This window comes from Cyanistes caeruleus, chromosome Z, assembly GCF_971803275.1.
Source record: "Cyanistes caeruleus chromosome Z, bCyaCae1.hap1.1, whole genome shotgun sequence".
Classification (NCBI taxonomy): Eukaryota; Metazoa; Chordata; class Aves; order Passeriformes; family Paridae; genus Cyanistes; species Cyanistes caeruleus.
In genome coordinates, this window is record NC_141732.1 from 27,492,021 (window position 1) to 27,513,032 (window position 21,012).

A 21,012-nucleotide genomic window follows, 5' to 3' on the forward strand; every position below is an offset into this window, starting at 1 on the left:
AATGACAACTTACTCCCTGTCCCTCATGCCCCTGTCTGTCTGCAGAGCAGCACACCAGCAGCAGAACCTCCTGTGGCTCGCTCTGTGCCTCCAGAGGCTAAAGGGGAGCCAAAGGACAACAATCCCGCACGTGCTGTCAGTCCAGGGCCTGAGCATCCTGAACCAGTAAGGGGTAGCTTTGGTTGGTCCAGTGCAAAGCTCTGGCGCAGTGCAGAGCTGCAAGCTTCTGATCAGGCAGCATTTGCCCTTAGTGGCTGAAGATGCTGAGGGCTGGAGTCCTGCCATGACCTGGCTCTTCAGCCCTGCCACTGACATGTGGGAAGTGGGGTCTGAACTTTCACATGCAGAGAGGGCTCAAGCACCCGCTCCTTTTTCCCCCTGCGTGTCCCTGCAGAGGAACATCTTCCATGCAGTTACAGAAGCTCAGTGTGCTCAGTTCCTGATGAACGTGTGATGCAAAGGGCCTTGTTAAGAAGGTCAAAAGCACAGGCAATATATTAGAAAGTCAGAAGAATTATCATTCTTATAGACCAAGATAGCCAAATCATTCCCCGCATATATTCTCCTCAAATTCTTTCAGTCGTCTACTCTCCTAGGTCATGTTTGTTCTGCTGCTTTGAATGAACTGATTGTACTCGATTCGTACCAAAGGCTGGGGCTAGAACTGCTTGGCACTGATAATGAACCAGCCTTAGACATTAACAAAGACCATGGGAATAGAGCCTGTAGGCCGGACGCTAGCAAGCCTGTACATACATGGTTATGCTTCCAGAGTGTTCTTAGTTCTCTCCCCGGATTGGTTGTTGTTTGTTGCATTAGTTTTCATATTCCTAATCCTGGATTGTCATTGGAACCCTGCCTTCAGAGCTACCCTCAGATCTTCCGTATATATACACCATTGTAGCCACCCCTTTCTCACCTTTTATGGTGGACTGTGTGTTCGCCTTTTGTTTTTGTTATTTTGCCATTAAAGCGGTTTTATTTTTGGGTCACCCAATCATGCCTATCTTTTTACTTGCCACACTTCTCTCAGCTGGCCTGGGACCGAGGTCGCAAAAGCTGAAATGTGACACCAAAGCACAAGATGTAGAATCATCTAAACTGAACACAGAAGCAAACTACCTCTGTCAGACCACCTTCACCTTCTAGTTCACTTTCTAGATGTACATTGAGGTGTTGGAATGATTATTGCACAAGATTCCCTTTCTGGCTGTAGGCTCTGGAGCTCCTATCTCTGAGTTCACCCAGGGCTGTGTCCCTTACAATTCCTGGTACTATCTGCAGTTTTCCTTGGGCAGGCACAATGGTCTAAGTGAAAACCCAGCCAATGGCACAACTCTCTAGTTTTCAAGGAAAAGACAAGATGTAAAGGTCACAAACCATTTCTCCTGGTTTGCTGCAAGAGTCTGAAGGTCACAAACCATTTCTCCTGGTTTGCTGCAAGAGTCTTGCTGCACACACATTGTTGAAAGCCAAGAGAAGCTGCACTTGGTGGCACATCTTGTGGCAGAAGCGCAACCTAGCTGTCCAGTAAAGAGAAGAGCTTGGAAAGAACAAACATGACTGTGGAAAAGATTCTTGGAAACTGAGAGAGCTTTCCCACAGTGAAATAAAAACAGAAAGAAACAATCCAGGATGTTCATATGTAGGAATTCCTTTCTTTATAAGCTCCCCTTTTCCACGTTGCACAAGTTCTAAATCACATTAATTCCAAATTCACCTTACCTCTAAAACCTATGACATTGCAAGTTTTAGGCACTCTATCATTAGCTACGCACACTTTGCTTTTCCTTGTTTTTCTTTGAAAGCAATGCTGGAACCACAAGAAACGTGCAAATGTAAGACCTTAGAGTACAGTTCTTTGCTCAAGTGTGAGTTCTAGCGACAGGGAATAAGCTCTGATAGTATTTTACCCTCAGCAGGGACAATACACAGCAGCAACCGAGGTGATTTGTGTGACACTGTGCAGAAGTCAAGACTCTTTGTCTTGGATTAGCATGGCAAAGTTACCATGTTTAAAGAGACTTGGCATCCAGCCCCTTTTGGTTTTCTACCTGTGTCAACAACCAGCAGGAGAAATGAACCAGCCAGCAGTTTCTTTGCAGACAGGCCCTTTGCTCCAGTGTGAAAGTGCTGGACTGGCAAGGGAGGAGGGACGTGGGGGAGAGCTGAGCTGCTCTATTGGATTGGCATCCAAACTGCAGCAAGAGTAGCAGTTGAATTCTTTTCTTTGAATCCTATCCGCAGTCTCAGATTTTCACGCAGAACCGCACAAGCAAACATCAACAGCTCCGGTGCCGAGGGCACGGTGCCGCGCACAGCCCCACCTCCCCACCCTGAGCCGTCGGGAGAGCAGCACTGTCCTGCAGGGGCTGCATTTCTCCCTTCTCATCCACTCCTCTGCCCTCCCTCATGGCTGGCTCTGCCTGGCACTGGCAGGCTCCTCATTCAACACTTCCTAATGCTCCAGGGGAAAGTCCGGACAGCGCTTTGCTTGTGAGGAAGAGATGGCAGTGTGGGGGGTGAGTAGGCGGGATGAGGTCCAGGGGATGCGAGCATCAGGGGAAAGTTGCAGGTTGCCGGAAATAAAAGTTATAGTGTAGTGAAGAAGAAGCTAAACGAGACGGTGGATATGGCCATGGAGGAAGAAAGAGCTGCTCCATGATTCCATCAGAGCCTGCTTCGGCCTGGCAACGAAGTGGCCAGTGCTGCCCCAGGGCGAGCGGGGCTCGGCCAGGGGCCCTGTGGGGCAGGGTGGGTTCAGCGCAGGGAACAGAGCATCCCAGGATGGGTGAGCATTTCCAGACCCCTGGCACAGCACCAGCTCCACTCTCAGCATCGTGGTCTTCCTGCAGCCCTATGGCATCCACGTGACCCTGGAGATTGAGCTGCTGGACAAGATATCCGCTGGATTCTGTGGTGTTCATCTCCTGGAATGGTTTGAGCTCCACAACAACTTCTTGTTGGTGATGAAGCAGTGCCAGGACCTATTTGATTTCATTCTGGTGTGGGAGATCCTATCAGAAGAGCTAGGTGGTGCAGGAGCTGCTCTGCCAGGTGCTGGAGGACATGTGGTGTTATAAGTGTCATAAGAAATCTAATTGTTGTAACATGTTGATTAATTGTTGATGTCTGGGTTATAAGTTACTAATTATTCAATAGAAAATGTTCCTAGTCGTTAGTTAACATTTGTTGTTAGGGAGTTTGTGTTCTCGTGGGTTTAGAAGGGAAGTGGGCAAAGTCCGGTGATTGGTGTGGGGGCAGTCAAGTGGAGATGGGATGGTGCAGGGCTGGTGGGGTATTGCGCGGTGGTAAGTTAAAAGAACACTCCAGAACATGATGTGCCAGGGGTGATATCTGCACCAGAAACAACCATTGGTGGAAAAGCCAACCAATCACTCGACGCCCTGGGGGAATGATTGGTCTGGAGTGCACCACGCCAAAGACCAATGACAGCCCGGGAAATGGACCAATCAGAGGGCAGATTGAAAATGGACCAATCATGGACAAGGGGGGATCTATAAAAGGAGCATCGAGCTTCCACTTGGGGTCCTCCTGCAGAGTTTGATTTAAGGGAGAGTGTTTGGCATTGCTATTGCAGAGTTCAGGCTTGTCATGGGCTCTGGCCTCTGTTGGTGTTTTCCTGTAGTTTGGTTAATAAAGGGTTTGCCTTTGTTTTTCTACCCAAAAGTCTGAGCCCATTTATAACAATTTTTGGGAACTCGTCTGGAACTATCATGCCGGGGAGCAGTCTCGGCATAGGACGGATTTGGGTGCGCATGTATTTTTTGTCCCCCTGGACTACATCGAGACCGTGGAAGGGACAGCTGATAGGACCCGAAGACCAGCAGAGGCACAGCAACCCCACCTCGAGGGGGAGCGAGGCCCACGACACACAGGTTGGTGTGGTGGGTGGGGTCTGAGGGGAAGGGGCTGTGAAGTGAGTGTGAGTGTGAGTGAGACAGGGGCTGTTAATAGAGACTCCAGAAGCAAGTGGGGCCTGCTAGCACCGCGTTTCCGGACTCCCGCGAGTGGGCTGACCGAGAACAGAGGGAAGCAATTGAGATTGAGTGAGTGGACTCCTAGAATCTCAATTTAAAAATCCTGTTTAGGGGATTTTTAGGGAGCTCGTGGGAGACAGGTAGTACCTTCCCTTACACCAGCCTTACTTGCAAAGGCTCCTGTCTTCCCAAAAGGAGGCTTGTGAGGTGCAGTTGATCTTATCCAGAACCCTCACCCCCTGAGCTAGGAATCCCAAAGAGGGGGTTGGTAAGGGGAAGTCCCCTCTGAACTAGGAACCCAAGAGGGACTGGAGGGAGGAAGGACTGGGGTGGGCAGGGGTGATTGCCTGGAAACCAACCAAAGGGAGGATTTGTTGTCCAGGGAATTAGGACCCCAGAGGTAGGAGGGGTATCTATATCTATATCTATACTTGATGTTTTTATTTATAGTTTGTTTAAAATTTCTAGTTTGGTCATAATTTGGTCATTTATATTTTTTTTGTGATTCATTCTCGCTCATTTAATGTCCATTTTATCTGTGGGAGATTTGGCTTGTGTTTGGAAGTTTTACTAGGAATTTGCTGTTGGTCTGTGGTTTTGAGGTTTTCTTGTATAGCTGTGGGTCCTTGGAGAGTGCAGTTCTGGGGTGAAGGCTAGCCAAGAGTCCCCAGATCACTTCTCAAGAGAGCCATTTGAGATGGTACGGGGCTGGCGGGGCGGCCATTTCAGATCATAATGGGCTGGCGGGGCGGCCATTTTGGACTGTAACGGGTCATTTGAGGCATCCATTTTAAGCTGAGCGGTCATATTGAATAGGATAGTTATTTAATTCATAGGAATTTCCTCATCTTTAGCTGCTAATCATAAATACCCATATTTATTGTTACAATGGTTTTAATTGGATAGATATCACTGTTTTTATTTCACTCTCTTCAATTGATTCATTTGGGTTCCATTCCATTTTTATTTTAGTCACATTTTCCATTGTCTGCCATTTTGTTTTTGACAGACATATTTATTTTATTTTCCCACGCTATTTTAATTAATATTTCAATTGTCTGCCATTTTTTTTTTTTTTGACACCCATATTTATTTAGTTTCCCAAACTATTTTAATTACTATTTCCATTGTTGGCCATTCTGTCTTTGACCGCCATATTTATTTTTGTTTCCCATACTATTTTAACAACTACTTCAATTGTTGGCCTTTCTACTTTTGAATGTTGTAATTAATCTGTTTTGCTACCCTCTTACCCTTATTTCAGGTGATCACCTGCAGCTGGCATTCCAGTTGTTGTTAACATTCGGGTGTGTTTGATAAGTTGCGCTGTAGCCATTTCCAAGGTGGATTTCTTTAAACTAATGTTTAGAATATCATATTTACTCTCGTTTAAGTGTTTTCTTATTTAGTTTTCCTATTAATGTCTGATCTAGGTAGACCGTAATACCGTTGGATTTATATTACATTCATTATTTCTTCTGGATTTTGTTGTATTCATTGAAAGTAATAGTTGAGTTTAAATAGTAAAAGACAATGGGACAGTGTGTAGGAAAAAAGGTCAGAAAGGAAAAAGAAAGAACACCCCTAAGGAAGTAGGCGCTAATAGTCCCCTGGGGGAAATGTTGAACAGGTGGGAAAAAGAAGATATTTTAAAGGGTCTAAATAAAATAAAAATGATAAAGTATTGTACTGAAATATGGGCAATGGAAAGCATTTCAGAGGGCCCTGTCTATTGGCCTTGGTATGGCTGCAAGGAAAAATGGTTATGCTTGGCATTGAATAAACATGTCAGCTTAAAAGAGGTTCCAGATGAAGAAGCTGCAAAATATGCATCCTGTTGGCTTGAGAAAGTTGAGACAGAGAAAAGTGTGTAGGTATTTCAAGTATCTGAAGGGTCAGGTAGGGAAGAAGGAGGAAAAGTTGAAAAGAAGTGGAACCCCCTAGATAACCTCCCACCACCTCCTCCCCCAACTCCACCTGTTATCCATCATCCTCCTCCTCTGCCATTAGCACCTTACCCCATCTTGCCTTCAGTTCCCACTAAGTCCCTATCCATACCCTCATGTCCTCCTTCTGAACCTGTTCTTCCTACCTGCCCCACGAATCTTAATTCACCTTGCACTTCCCCAACACCACACACATCCTCCTCAGAACCACCTTTAAGACTCCAGGTTCCCACAGCCTCCCCTGTGTCTCGTCCAATTATTTCTGTAATCCCAGCTGCATCTTCAAACCCTCACCTAAGTCATCAGATATTCCTGTACCTATCCTTGCCCCCAACAGCCTCCAGAATATCCCTTTCTCTTTCTCCCCCATAACTCCAAAATGTGTTGGAGAGAGGTTGGGGTTAAAAGAAAGACTAGGGACAGAAATGGAAAGGGAGTGTGCACAAGGGGGAGAGAGTACATACGGTTGTGAAAGACAGAGTGAGAATGAAAAAGGCCAACAGGTACAATACCAGATTCCAGGCTGAGAAAAACAGGAGTAAAAAAGAGAGATCTGAAAGGTTGTTTCCATTGACAGAAGTACCTATGTGGGGTGCTAGAGGGGGAATAGGGTTTGTAGATGCCCCACTGACCGCCTCTGAGCTGAGACATTATAAAAAGGAAATAAAAGCCCTATTGGAAGATCCAGTTGAGGTACCGAACCAACTGGATCAATTCTTGGGTCCAAGCATGTATACCTGGGAAGAATTAAATTCAATACTGGGTATACTTTTCTCCCCAGAGGAGAATCAATTAATTCAGGCAGCTGCAATGAGGATTTGGGAAAGAGAGAATCAAATTGTTCCTAGAGGAGAGGAAAAAGTGCCTAATAACCAACCGGGATGGGATCCCAACGAGGAAGAAGGATGGAGGAATATGAGGGACTATAGAACACTGATGATACGAGGAATAGGAGAGGCAGTTGCCAGAGCAAATAATGCCAAGCTAGTGTTTGATAGTCACCAGGAGAAAGATGAAAGACGCAGCACTTGGCTCGAAAGATAGAAAAGGAATTTTCAATTATACTCTAGTGTTGATCCAGAGAGTCCAGAAGGACAGGTATTGGAAAGAATACAGTTTGTAGCTAAAGCCAGGGTAGACATCAGAAGAAAACTGGAAAAAATTGAGTAACTGGCAGGAGAAGGGCCTTAATGAGTTCTTGAGGGAGGTGCAAAAAGTATGCTTGTCGTTCTGATTGGGAACGGCGATAAAGAATGACATGGACTCTCAAGGGAGTCACAACAGGAGAATCTCTCTAGTTTATTGCTCTAGCTTGTCTTATAGACAGATACGTGGAAAAGTACAGAAAGGAAACTCTTATTGGTTAGCAAAGTGCTACATCACCATCATTGGTCAGTGGGGCTCACTACCCCCCTGACTCTCTCCTGCAAGGAAAACAAGAGGACAGACAAACAGCACCTGGCAATTGTTTTCTGTCTCTGAGGATTGTTTTGAAATCCTCCTATGAATTTCCCAGGCTAGCTTCTCAGGCAGGACTGAGAGGCCATGGGCCTGCAGTTTCTGCAGCTCCCTGCAGCCTGTTCCAAAGCTAGCATCCATATATGCTTAAGAAGGGAGGTGGAGAAAATCAAGGCAAAAGCTAAAATCATGATAGCAGTGGCAAAGCAAAGTATGGGGGTTGATAAAAATGAGCCAGTGAAAGAGGAGAAAGGGGGATTGAAAAGATGGGCAGAGGGGAAGAAAGAAGGAGATGGAGAGAGACAATCCCTGTGGGCGGATATGGTTTGTTATTGCTGTAATGAGAAGGGTCATAGCAAGAGGTTTTGTAAGAAGAGAGAGCAAGATGAAAGTATAGCCAAAGAACAAGATACCTTGGAAAAGATTTTGAGGGGAGACGATAAGGGGTGTCAGGGGCTCTATGCTCTATGGGACGGGATTGAACATCAGAGGGAGCCCGTGGTAAAGATGGAAATTGTCCCTCAGAGCGAAGAACAGGAATTTTCAGTTGACACTGGGTCAGATAGATCAATATATCTGAGATTCCAAGGGGGTATAAATTAAGTAATTGCAGATGTAAAGTGAATGGTGCAGAAAAGGAACCATTTGAAGTATTTCTTGTAGAAAAGGTGAAAGTAAAAGGGAGTTTCTGGGAGGGGTGTGCAGATTTGCTGTACGTGCTGGACATAGGGTGCAATCCTTTGAGCCAGGACTTCCAAGTGCAACTGCAAATAGGAGTGGTAGCAGAGGGAGGACGTATGGTAGCCAGGATGTTGGTACTGAGAAATGACGATGAAAAAGGGGTAAATCCCAAGGTGTGGGCAGAAAAAGGATGTCATGGACTATTAAATATTCCCCCCATAGAGATTAAAATGAAATACTACCCATCAGGGTGAGACAATATCCAGTATCAGCAGAAGGAAAACGAGGGTTAAGTACAGCGATTAAGGAGTTAGTTGAAGGGGGAATATTAGAACCATGTATGTCACCAGATAACACATCAATTTTATCAGTCAGGAAACGTGATGGTACATATGGGTTAGTGCAAGATTTGAGAGAGGTTAATGAACAAACTGTCACCAGGTATGCGGTGGTGGCTAATCCATATCATTTATTAAATAAAGTGCCATCAGAACAGGCATGGTTCAGCGTCATTGATCTGAAGGATGCCTTTTGGTCCTGCCCCTTAGAGAAGGAAAGCAGGAAGTGGTTTGCATTTGAATGGGCAGACGAGGAAACAGGCCGGAAACAACAGTTGCAATGGACCCAGCAACCCCAGGGATTTACGGAATCTCCCAATTGATTTGGACAAGTCTTAGAGGAACTAATGAAATGGTCTGGGCTCAGTAAAGGAACAAGTCCTACAGTATGTAGATGATCTCTTGGTTTCAGGGAAATCAAAAGAAGAGGGCCAAAATATGACAGTGAGTTTACTAAATTTCTTGGGGGAGAAAGGTTTGAGAGTGTCAAAAAAGAAACTACCATTTGTAGAACCTGAAGGGAAATATTTAGGGCATTTCACTGGAAAAGGATACGGAAAGTTAGATCCAAACCGAGTCCAAGGGATATTATCATTATCGGCACCAAAGACCAAAACGGATATAAGGAAATTATTGGGGCTAATTGGATCTTGCAAATTGTGGATAGAAGATCATACTAAATTAGTTAAATTCTTATGTGATTAATTGGTAGGGGGGTGAACCTATCACTTGGCTTGAGGACGATGAAAAGAAGTTCCTGAAATAGAAAGCAAGATTGGCTAGTGCCCTTGTATTGAGCTTGCCAGATCTAAGTCAATGATTTGAACCATTTGTTAATACTGAAGAGGGAATAGCCTATGGTGTCCTGGTACAGGAGTGGGGTGGGCTTATGAAGCCTGTGGCTTATGTGTCAAAATTATTGGATGCTGTGGTTAGAGGGTGGCCAAATTGTCTCCAAGCCATAGCCACGACAGCAGCCCTCATAAAAGAGAGTTGGAAACTAACGTTTGGGAGCAAAATCCAAGTGTATACCCCAAATGATTTGAAAGCCATTCTAAGCAAAAGGGCTGGTCACTGGACATCAGATAATAGACTCTCAAAATATGAATTAATTTGGAATAATAGTGAAAGCCTGGGATTAGCAATTACAAAAATTCAGAATCCCTCGCAGTTCCCGTATGGAAGACCAACAGAAGAGGAGTCAGAGCACTGGTGCCTTGAGATCATTGATTTACAGACCAAGGTCAGAGAAGACCTTCTGGAGCATCCGTTAACCAAAGGGGAAATTCTTTTTGTGGACGGTTCATCCAAAGTAGTAAATGGAACAAGAATGTCGGGATACGCCATCATTGGCGGGTGTAACATGACTGTTACAGAGAAAGGAAAGCTCCCTGATAGTTGGTCTGCACAGTGCTGCGAGAGCTAGGCAATGTTAAAAGGATGGAAATGGCTTAATCGAAAGAGTGGACCTATCTCTGCAGACTCTAGATATGCTGAGGGGGTGGTACACACCTTTGGGAAAATTTGGACTGAAAGAGGCTTTGTAAGTTGCAAAGGGAAATCGTGAATTCATGAGGGTTTAATTAAAGCTGTGCTGGAAGCTTTGATGGGGCCAGAGGAGATAGCAGTAGTCCACGTGAAAGGACATCAGAAAGGAGATTCAGTGAGAATAAAAGGAAATCACTTAGCTGACCAAGTAGCCAAGGCAGTTGCTTTAGAGAACACCAGCAAAATACTACAGCTGGTAGAAGTGGGGGGTAAGGATGATAGAAACAAAGAAGATGAGGGCGTTCTGATATTCAGTGAAAAAGAGCAAGAAGAATTATAAAAGCATGGTGCTGTTAAAAATGAAAAAGGGGAATGGAGGATGCTGCATGGGAGGCAAGTACTAAACAAACCACTGGCTCAGAAGGTGTTAGAGAGCCTCCATGCTTCAACCCATTGGGGGACCCAAGCGTTAATGATCCCTTTGTACGGACTTATGCCTCTATTGGAGTATTTGAAGTCCTTAGAGCTATAACTCGAGAATGCATGATCTGCTAATGGGTAAACCAAAAGGTAATGGAGAAATTTCCTCAAGAGGGAAGAGAATTGGCTAGAAGACCCTTCCAAAATATGAAGCTAGATTATACTGAACTTCCCCAGGTACAAAGATTCAAATATCTATTGGTTATAATTGATCATCTAACTCATAACCACCAAGGCAACAGCAGAAGTCTTTAATAAATTCCTTTTGGAACAATTTATACCAAGGTATGGACTAATAAATACTATAGATTTAGACAGAGGTCCACATTTTATGTCAAAAACCCTCCATCAAATAACAGCTGCCCTAAATATGGCTTGGAGACTCCATACCCCCTGGAGGCCACAAAGTTCTGGACGGGAACTTTGAGGGAATCAATCAAACACTAAAAATAGCCCTCATGAAATTAACAGAAGAGACAAAAATCAATTCACTTAAGTGTCTTCCTCTTGCTTTAACGAGGGCAAGGACAAAACCTAGAGCAGATATGGGGGTTTCCCCATACAAGATGATGTTTGGTCTACCATTCCTGACCACTCCGGGTACCATTGGAACATATGAGGAGTGTAATATACATACAGAAAATACAATAATAGAAATAATATATAATATAAATACAGGCAGTGGCTAACACCTTGGAAGAATTAGGGGAGAAAGGATAACTCCCTCAAACCACCCCCTTTGATTTTAAAGTACATAAATTTAAACCTGGAGATTGGGTCCTGATTAAAACATGGAGAGAACAAGCATTAATTCCAAGATGGGAAGGTCCCTTCTGAGTTTTGCTAATCACTGAAACAGTGACCCAAACACACGAAAAGGGATGGACACATGTCACCAGAGTCAAAGGACCAGTCCCTGCTCCTAAGGAACCAGCTTCTACTCCCACAGAATGGACAACAACAAAAGTGTCAGACACCAAGCTCATTTGAAAGAAGAAATTTCCAAATCAACCTCCTGGGAACAGGAAATAATAAGAATCTGTTTTAAAAGTTGCAACTATGAGCCACACTAATTATTTAACTCTATTTAAATATTCAACCCTTGTTGAATGTATTTAAAATATATTAAGTTTTAACTGTATATAATCTATTTAAAGAAATTGTCTAACGTATGAGAATGTACGAGGTTGAAGGTTCCTCGTTAACCTCTGGTATTTCTTGTTGCAGATGCCAAGATCCTAAGAAGCAGATAGAGCATTCTCCCACACATCTAGAAATCAGGCCCTAAAAGAAACAAGCAAATGGATACAAAAGGGAAAATGACAAGCTCCTGCAACAAAGAAGTAAAATAGTAGCTGGCAAGGAGTGCCAAAAGAAGGGAGGCATGACTGGATCAGGATACACTTCTTGCCACAAAAAGAGCCACAGGTGAGAAAGTGAGGCATGGGTGGGAAAGTGACCTGTACCAGACTCCTGCTGATATTTCTCCTCTTACAAGTAATGGTCCAGAGAGAAGAAGCGGCTCCTTGTGATAAGTGCTGCTACCCCACATATGCAGGAGACTCTTGGACTGCCGTCCTCAGAGTACATACTAACCCAAACCTCAATTGTATCAACTTTTTAGAACTGACTATTGTAATGAGGATGGGAAAATGTATTGGCTGTCCGAAAAGGTAGGGAACATGAAATGAAAATTGTTGGGGGAATGCTCTATGAAGGAGAACTGGATTTGTTCAGAGAAAAAGCCTATTGCAAGTGGTACTGCCAAAGGAGTTTATAAGCCAGACTGGATCAAAGATAGAGAGGGGAGAGGGATAATAAAGCAGGGACCTGGGATACAGGTACCATAGGGGGGAAAACCTATTCTTGGATTTGGCAGAGAGAATAAGCCGTGAGTTTAACATTACTAACTTTTGGATTTGTGGTGACACCCAAATGGCCGAAATCTGGCCATGGAAAGGAATGCCTTTGAGCCTACAGAATTTACTATGGGTATTAGAAAAAGGAGAATTCACACCAGATAAAAGACCAGAAGAGGAAGTCTGGAGCTTTGGATCTGATGCCATTGGTGAGGAGTGTATATGGAGAAGAGGCCCTAAATTCACTTTTTCTGTAGGTGAGCTGCCTTGGAAACAGTATCTAGGAATGAATGATACCCATAAATGGTGGAAGAAAATACTGGTAATTGTTGGAGGTGCCCTAATCAGTGTCTCTTGCCTCTGTTGGTGTTTTTCTGTAGTTTGGTTAATAAAGGGCTTGACTTTGTTTTTCCACCCAAAAACTCTGAGCCCGTTTATAGCAATGGCACGGCAGCAGCTGTGACATGCTGCACAGGGACATCCAACCCAACAAATCCTTCTCAACCTGGCCACCAGACAGGCCCAACTGATTGACTTGGGCTGTGGCACCTACCTGCAAGTCTAGACACAATTTGCAGGTGAGCTCATGTAGGGCCATGCTCCTGGTCCTGGCACCTCATGGCCCAACCTGGGTGTGGCACTGGAGATTCCCCCTTTTGCTGCCAGTCATGGGCACACCCAGGAGCCACAGAGATCTGCCTGTAATTGACAGAAGGAAAGAAGGAAAGTTCAGGAGCATCATTCCCTATTTTCTCACTGCTCAAACAGTGCTCATCTCCCTCATAAAGACAAAATGCAGTTTTTCTGTGCATTGATAGCAGCTTATTGCACCTGCTGAGCTGAGAGGCTTTTTGCCCTGCTGCTGTGCTACAGGCCGAGGTAGCAGCATTATCTAACACAGCGATACAGAGAGGGACCTAAAGCAATGGACTTTGTGCCACTTCATCTCAAAAGTCAAAACTCTCAGCAGACACAGATGGAAGAGACTCTCACACTCCCTGTTTGCTGTGTTGATGCACACCTGGCTGGCACAGCTTTTCCTGATGGAGAATAACAGCAAGGGACAGCTTCCTCCCACCCATGCAGCCCAGAGATCTGCAGGACAGCATCAGCCCCTGGCTTTGTAAGTGACCAGTTCTGCTGGGATGGAAGCCAACCAGCAAATCCTCACTGACTTCAGTGGCAGCAGCAGCAGTGCCTGCATGTGATCCCCAGGTCTGGGGCCTGGCTGGACAAAGGATGTACACAACACACTGCCCCTGAAGGACGTGATTTTGGAAACAACCACCTGCCACTGTCCGCTGTTGTTTGCAGTAGGGTCACAGGGGCCACCCTCAAAGCCACCTGGGACAGCAGCTGACAGGCCCTGGTCTCTGGGAAAAAACATGGGGCAGAGAACTCAGTCTCCAGATGAAGTTTCCAGATTCAAGAGGCTGCAGTGAGCAGCCACCTCAAAGGGCAGACAAATGAGGCTCTCCTGTACTGTGGTGGTCAACAGCTGGCCTGAAGGCCTCACAATTATAATGAAACCCCGTTCTGTAAGTGAAAGGTGTGTGTTTATGTAAGTGCCTCGATTATGTCACTTGACCAGTGGGAGCTGTTGGAGAGCAGGCCTAGAGCACTGGGGACAGAGCAGCTCTTGCCTGGCTGACCGGGTGGCAACCGGTTCAGCCAGTGGGGATTGCCCGTGCAGTCCTTCTGATCTATATAAAGAGAGCTGAACTCAGTGAAAGGTGGCTGCTGTGCATGAACCCAGCGTGTCTTGTCGCTTGTGTGTCTCCCAGACTGCGACAACTGGTGACCACTGGAAGTGATACAGGGGCTGTCAGGGGTGGAGCGGGGAGACAGAAGGGGCAGAGAAGAAAGACAGCTGGAAAGAACTGCCTGCAGCATCTGGGCTGAGCAGAGCTGTGGGATAGACACGGGGCAGCTGGGAAAAGCTGCTGGCAGCATTTGAGCTGTGAAGAGTGGTGGGACAGCCGTGGCACAGAGGGGAAAAGCTGCCCACAGCCTTAGAGCTACTAACAGTGCTGTAGAGTGCCATGCTTGGTCAACACCTCTCCTTTCTGTTTTTTCCTTTTTTCTAATTGCAGGATATCAGCAGCATGGGTGCATGGGTGCATGGGCTTTGGCACCTGCAGAAAAGCCTGAAGCGGCACCTGGCTGCTCCGATGAGGTTCCTTGCCCCAGTGAGGCAGTGCCTGGTGATGGAGTGGGGTTTGCCGCCGCTCCGTGCTCTGCCACACCTCCGTGCCCTGCCTCCAAGTGCTGCAGAGAGGTGCTTACTGCTGGGCAATGTGGGACCATGTCCAGCTGCTGTCAAGCCCTGGCCACTGCCAAGCTGCTTCTGTTGTGGAGCTGTGCTCTGCAGCCTTGATGAGCAGGCATTCTGTGAGCATGCCTGGCTGTGCTGGCCACGCATTTTCTATGGAGAAAGAGCATCCTGCAGCTGCTTCAAACGCACCTGTGCAGCATCACAACAGCGCTTGCCTGAGACACACGTGACATCAGAAGCATCTGGTGCCCAGTGAAGCATCATACCCAGAAATAATGGTGGACCACAGAGTCCTGATGTTGCCGCTGCTGTTGCAGCAGACACGCTGCTATCACCGGAGATGGAGCTACCTCTGGAAAATAGAGCGGCAAGGGACGCCAGGGATACAACCAGAGAGAGCCAGAGCCACCGTCCCCTTGGTTAGCCCTGAGATGTCACCGCCATCACTGCACTGCCAACAGCCCTGCCTGATCCTGTAAGCATCTGGCAAAAGGTGAAGCAGGCAGCTATTGTGAGTGGGGAAAGTGAAGGAGCAGAAAAAATGGATGTGCCCGTGTCAGGGGGCTGGGAGCCAGAGGACGGGACAATTGCTGCATCTCCCATAGTAAGAGGCAGTGGAAATCTACCAGGGAAATACACCCCTTTCCAATGGCTGGCACTTCCTGAGCTGCGTCAGCTGGTTGCCAAGCACGGATCAGGTTTGCCTGCCGTTGCTAATATGCTGTGCTCTTTAACAACAGAGGAAGGAACACCATTTGACATGAAGCAACTAGCCAAATGAATGTTTACAACTGTCCAATATATGCTGTTGGAATCAGCAGATGGAATGGAGACACTGCGCTGATAATCATGGAGTTAAACAATATAAAAGTTCCACTCCAAGATCCATGTTACGAGGCCGAGGTCCCTCAGCTTTTAGGACTAGCACCAGCGAGACATCCAAAACTCCAGGCCAAACTGCATCCACTAACAATGGCATGGATGAAATACTTGGGAACAAAGGCATTATTTAAAGTAGCAAATAAGACAATCCAACACAAGCGTATTCCAAAATCCAACAAGGAGTCAAAGAAGCATATCTACAATTCATGTGGAGGTTACAAGGTGTGATGGAGAAACAAATGACAAATCCTGAGGCCAGAAATGCCTTGATTTTGCAGTGAGGAAGGGGCAATGCGAACGAGGATGGTTGAAGGATTATAGAACTGCTACCAAATGAAAATCCATCACTAAATGATATGATCCCTGCCTGTTCTAATGTTGGTTCTCATTCCCACAGGATGACTTTACCAGCTGTTTCAATTGCCGCTGCTGTAAGAGTGTCACCTTGTCAGTGTTAGAAATGCAGACAGCAAAGCCACCTAAAAATGAACTGTCCCCGCAAGGCCGCCTCAGTGGGAACATGCCAGGGTCAGAGGAATATGGACATCAATTGTAACAAGGGTGGAAAACCCGGTCATTTAGCCAAGCAATGCAGATCACAATTCCATACTAACAGACATTGTCTCAAGGAGCAGGCAAAGGGAGAATCCAGCGTGAGGTCTCCTTGCCTTCCTGTGCAGGTGCTGTGGTTTTAAAGCAGTAAGTAAAAAATTACTAGAAAAGTTACTTCTTTCTTGGTGTGAGATATGGATTAGAAGAAGAGCAAAACAGGCATAAAACTTAAAAGGAATAAAGCAAGATTATTAATATAACTATAAGAAAACGAGAATAATACTCCCAGAAAACCCTTTTCTCCCCCACTACTCAGCCATTTTCTTATTCGTCATGACAACATAGCAACAAAAAAACTTTGGTATTTAAAACAGTCCCAATTCTTGCTAGAGTTTTCTTATCAGTCTCTGTAGAGAAACAGAAGTCTTTTTCTGCGAATCTCTGGAGTTTCTCACAAGAAAACTAATTTTCTTTATAAAAAATTCTCTGATGCCAGCTGCTTGTAAATCTGCTATCCGTTGTCTTCTCTCATTTTACATCACTCTGAGGTGTGTTATGGGTCAAATGAGTCTGGGGATGTCATTTTTAAGGATGAGTTATTCAAAGGCAAAAGTTCCCTTCATTTGTTTCTGTGAGCTTCCCTGCAAACAGAAGTTTTCTCTTTGCTTCTACAAAGCCACAAATCTTCAACTATTACTTCTCCCCCTCTGTTCCAGCACCTCACTGTATCACAACCACTTCACTTTTTGCTCAAAATCCACACTTTGAACTGCTCTATTCCTCCCAAAATACTCTGTCATGAATTAAAGCAGTTTTTTCAGAACGCTGTTGTCTATCTCTGTAGCTTTCACAGAAAAATATTTCAGCTTATTAAAGCATCTCCTTATTCTTCATCTCTTCTAAAGCTTAATTCTTTCCTTCACTGTCTCTGATAGTTTATAAAGTCTCTTTTTACATGTTGATTACTCTCTCTTTCTTTCTCTGGAAAAAAAACCCATTAATCTGCCGGTCACATCTGGGTAATGAAAGGGCTAAAACCTTGTCCAGGCTCTGTAGATGGTTTTGTGATCTCTGCTGGAGCAGCAGCTGGAGCTGTCTGCGATGGAAGATTCTTCATGGTAGCTCTAGAGAGTGTGGTCCCTGTCTCAGCTCGCCGCAAGTCAAGAGCGCTTTTCTTTCTCTACTCGACCATCTCTGGTGAATTGAGTCAGAGCAAAAACTGCAGCCGAGCCAGGGACCGGCCTGGCCCGGCCAGAGCCCGGGGGGAAGCTCCGCAGGCCCCATCTCTCGGCCGGGAGCCGCGGCAGGCCCAGCCCAGCCCCTGCGTGGGCCACATGGCCTGGGCAGGGGAACGGGAGGCCAGCTGGAGCTCTGCTACCTTTCCCAGCCAGAAACAAAGAGACAAAGAAATTCCCAGGCTTAGGTCTTAAGGTGGCGTTCACAGGTTGATCTCACTTTTCAATAGTCAAAACGGATGTCAATTCTTAGAAATGGCCAGTTGTTGGCCGGGAGAAAAACTCCCACCAAACAGCCTCTAGCAGTTTGGACTTCTTGAGGTGTTTCTCTTTGTTTTCTTAAATGCCAATCTATCACAGCAGCCTGTGCGAGTAGCTCACAGGGAGGAATGAAGGAGCCGCTGGAATGGATGTTTCCACCCTCATCTCAGTGACCATAAGCACCTTAAAAGTACATCAAATCCCACTTGATGCCCAGGGGCCTATCGGGAGAAGGCTGAGAGCACTCGTACTTGCAAGGTCCAGTGCCACTATGCAAGATATCGATGTACACCCTGCTCTTATTAATTCAGACTTCACCGGATAAATACATGCTACCCCTCTATTCCACTATTGTGACTATTCCTGAAAAATACAAAATAGCCCAGCTTATCCCTTTGATGTCTTGTGTTCCAAATACAGACCCCAAGGTGAGAGGAGACCAAGGCCTCAGGTCAACCGGTGAACGAACCTCACGTATTTTGGACCCAGGTTGCTGGCGATCAGAGGCCTAACATGGTGTGTACTATCACAGTGCCGTGGGCACAGCCCTCCCAAATAAAGGTTAGTGGAATGATTGACACAGGGGCAGATGTCAGCATCATCTCTGCCCAAACTTGGCCTTCATCATGGCCCACCACAGCTGCGGGATCCACTGTTGCTGGCCTCGATGGGACCACGTAGAGCTCTTGGAGCAGTAAGCCTGTGTTGCTGAAAAGTCCAGAGGGTCAGACAGCCACCATCTGACCTTACTTCACTGCAGCACCACCTAACCTCTTGGGGAGGGATGTTTTATCTGCCTGGGGAGTCCGGGTGGGGACAGATTTTTGATGGGGCTACTGTTTGAAAGGGCTGTTTGAAATCTCATACACTAGTCCTAAAATGGTTACCTCTCAGCCTCTGTGGGTACCAAAGTGGCCCCTAGAGAAGGAAAAACAACATGCCCTTAAGTCTTTGATGCAGGAGCAGCTGGTTCAAGGGCACCTAGAACCCTCCACAAGCCCTTGGAAAACCCCGCTGTTCGTCATCAAAAAGAAGTCGGGGAAATGGAGGTTGCTCCAGGACCTGAAAAAAAATCAGTGTAGTCACAGAAACATGGGAGCTTTACAACCTGCTGTGCCATCTCCCACAATGCTTCCTGACAACTTGGACATTCTGACTGTGGATCTAAAAGATTGTTTCTTTCCTATTCCACTACAGCCAAATGATACCTCAAAGTCTGCCTGCACAGTGTCTTCTTTTAAGAACACTGCCCCTTTGGAGCACAATCAATGGAAAGTTCCTCCTCAAGGCATGAAAAATAGCCCTACCGTTTGCCAATGGCATGTTGCTTGGGCATTCTCATCAGTAAGGCAACAATTGCCTTACTGTTATCATTATATCATGATATGGATGACATTTTAATAGCCACTCTAACTAAGAAGATCTTTCACTAATTTGGCCAAGCCTGATACAAGCATGAAAATCATTTGGGCTGCAAGTGGCACCAGAAAAGCTTCAGCAGCAACCACCTTGGAAGTACCTTGGGCTCAAAATTATGCATCAGACTATTCAGCCCCAAACAATTCAATTCTCAACAAAAATTAAGAATTTCAGTGATGCTCAAAACTTCTTATCAAGTGGCTCAGAACCTATCTAGGACCCACCGCTCCACAATTAGTACCCTTATTTTGCCTCCTAAAGGGTGATCTTGATCTAACTTCCCTCAGGAAGCAAAAAGCCATTCTTGAAAGAGGAGAGCAGACCCTCACAAACAGACAGGTCCACCGGCTTTTCCCAGAAGTGTGTGTCACTGTGTTTATATGCACTGCTGAATTCCATCCTGCTGCAATTATTGGACAATGGGGTACTCAGTTGTCTGACCCTTTTGCATGTTTTAGAATGGATGTTCTTACCCCATCAACCAAAAAAGACAGCCCCTAGCATCTTTGAATTAATTGCCCAGCTAATCATGAGATGTCATCAAAGTTGCTTACAAGTGACTGCAAAAGATCCTTCAAAAATCATTCTTCCTATAACACAAGAAGAATTTGAATGGTGTTAGGCCAAGAGCACTGCTTTGCCAAGTGCCTTACAAAATTTCTCAGGGCAAATCTCTTACCATCTACCGAGTCATACGTCACTGCAATTAAGACCACTGCAGTATCCCTGAAACTTCTGAAGAGTAGAACTCCCTTAAAAGGTATTACTGTGTTCACTGTGTTTGCTGACGGTTTGGGAAAAAACACCAGGAAAAGCAATTGTTCCTTGTGGAAGGAAGAAAGGGAGTGGCAAACATTAGGTCATGAAAAGGGGTCAGCTCAGCTGAGCTACATGCCATAACCGTGGCTTTTCAGCGTTTTCCCCATACTCCTTTAAACACAGTCACTGACTCTGCCGATGTTGCAGCCATTACACAGAGATTAGATCCAGCTCTATTAAAGGAAATTGACAATGCACAGTTATTTGGCCTAGTCAAAACCCTGCGGCGTAGCATTCAAGCAAGAAATCGTCTTTACTACATCCTTCACATCAGAAGCCACACCAATCTTCCAGGTTTTATTACAGAGGGCAACGCACCAGCAGATCACTTAGCTAGCCCCGCCGGCACAGCACCACAACCAGACACACTTGCCCGAGCAAAAGCCTCACACACGCCGCCTTCTTCCATCAAGGTGTTGCAGCTCCACGGAGGCAATTTATGCTGCGGAACACAGAAGCTCGTAACATAGTTAATACCTGCCCTGACTGCCAGAGCCACACTGCTCCACCACAAAGGGGACTTAATCCCCGTGGCTTCAAAGCTTTCCAAATCTGGCAGACTGATGGCATACATGTTCCTGAATTTAGACTGCAATAGGAGCGTGTGTCAATTGATTCCTTTTCATCGGCAATCTGGGCGTCAGTACACTCAGGAGAAAAAGGTCGGGATGCCATCGCACGTTGTTGATTAGCCTTTGCTGCTTTGGGCATCCCCCGTAACATCCAAAGAGAAAACCGACCTGCTTATACCTCCCAAAAAAGTAGACAATTTCTACAGCTATGGGGTGTGTCACACCAAACGGGTATTCCCCATTTATTAACTGGACAGGCTATCGTAGAACAAGCACAGGGCACTTTAAAACGCATCTTAGATAAACAAAACGGGGGAATGTGTAGCACAACACCACAGAGTAGAGTAGAAAAAGCTGTTTACACCCTAAATCACTTAACAGCAGCGGAACGATCCCAGAACCCAGTAATGTTGAGTCATTTCCGGTCACAACATTTGTCTGGTGATGCCCTGTCTCCCACACCTAAAGTAATGAACAAAGACATGAATACGAATAAGTGGGAAGGCCCATGGGAACCCATTGCATTCCCTGTGTTTCACCGGACACCAGACCACGGTGGTGAGTAGCCAGGGGTGTCTGCCCTGCACCTACATGCTGCCCAGGAGACAACATCTCCCTGACCAAGCTCCAGCAGAAGTTGTGGAGCCGTGACGACTCGTGCAGTTGATGTATGGTGATCTGGGACCTTTAGAGATGACAAGTTTATTTGAGGATTTTTATCTGTTTATGACCACAAAGACTTTCTA

General features: G+C 45.8%; 1 protein-coding gene across 1 annotated transcript in view; it reads right to left on the reverse strand.

Annotated features, from left to right (window-relative positions):
- Positions 1 to 21,012, reverse strand: part of LOC147648258 (zinc finger protein 541-like) — a 101,047-nt gene that overhangs the window by 21,663 nt on the left and 58,372 nt on the right. The gene's annotated exons all lie outside the window — the stretch shown is intronic.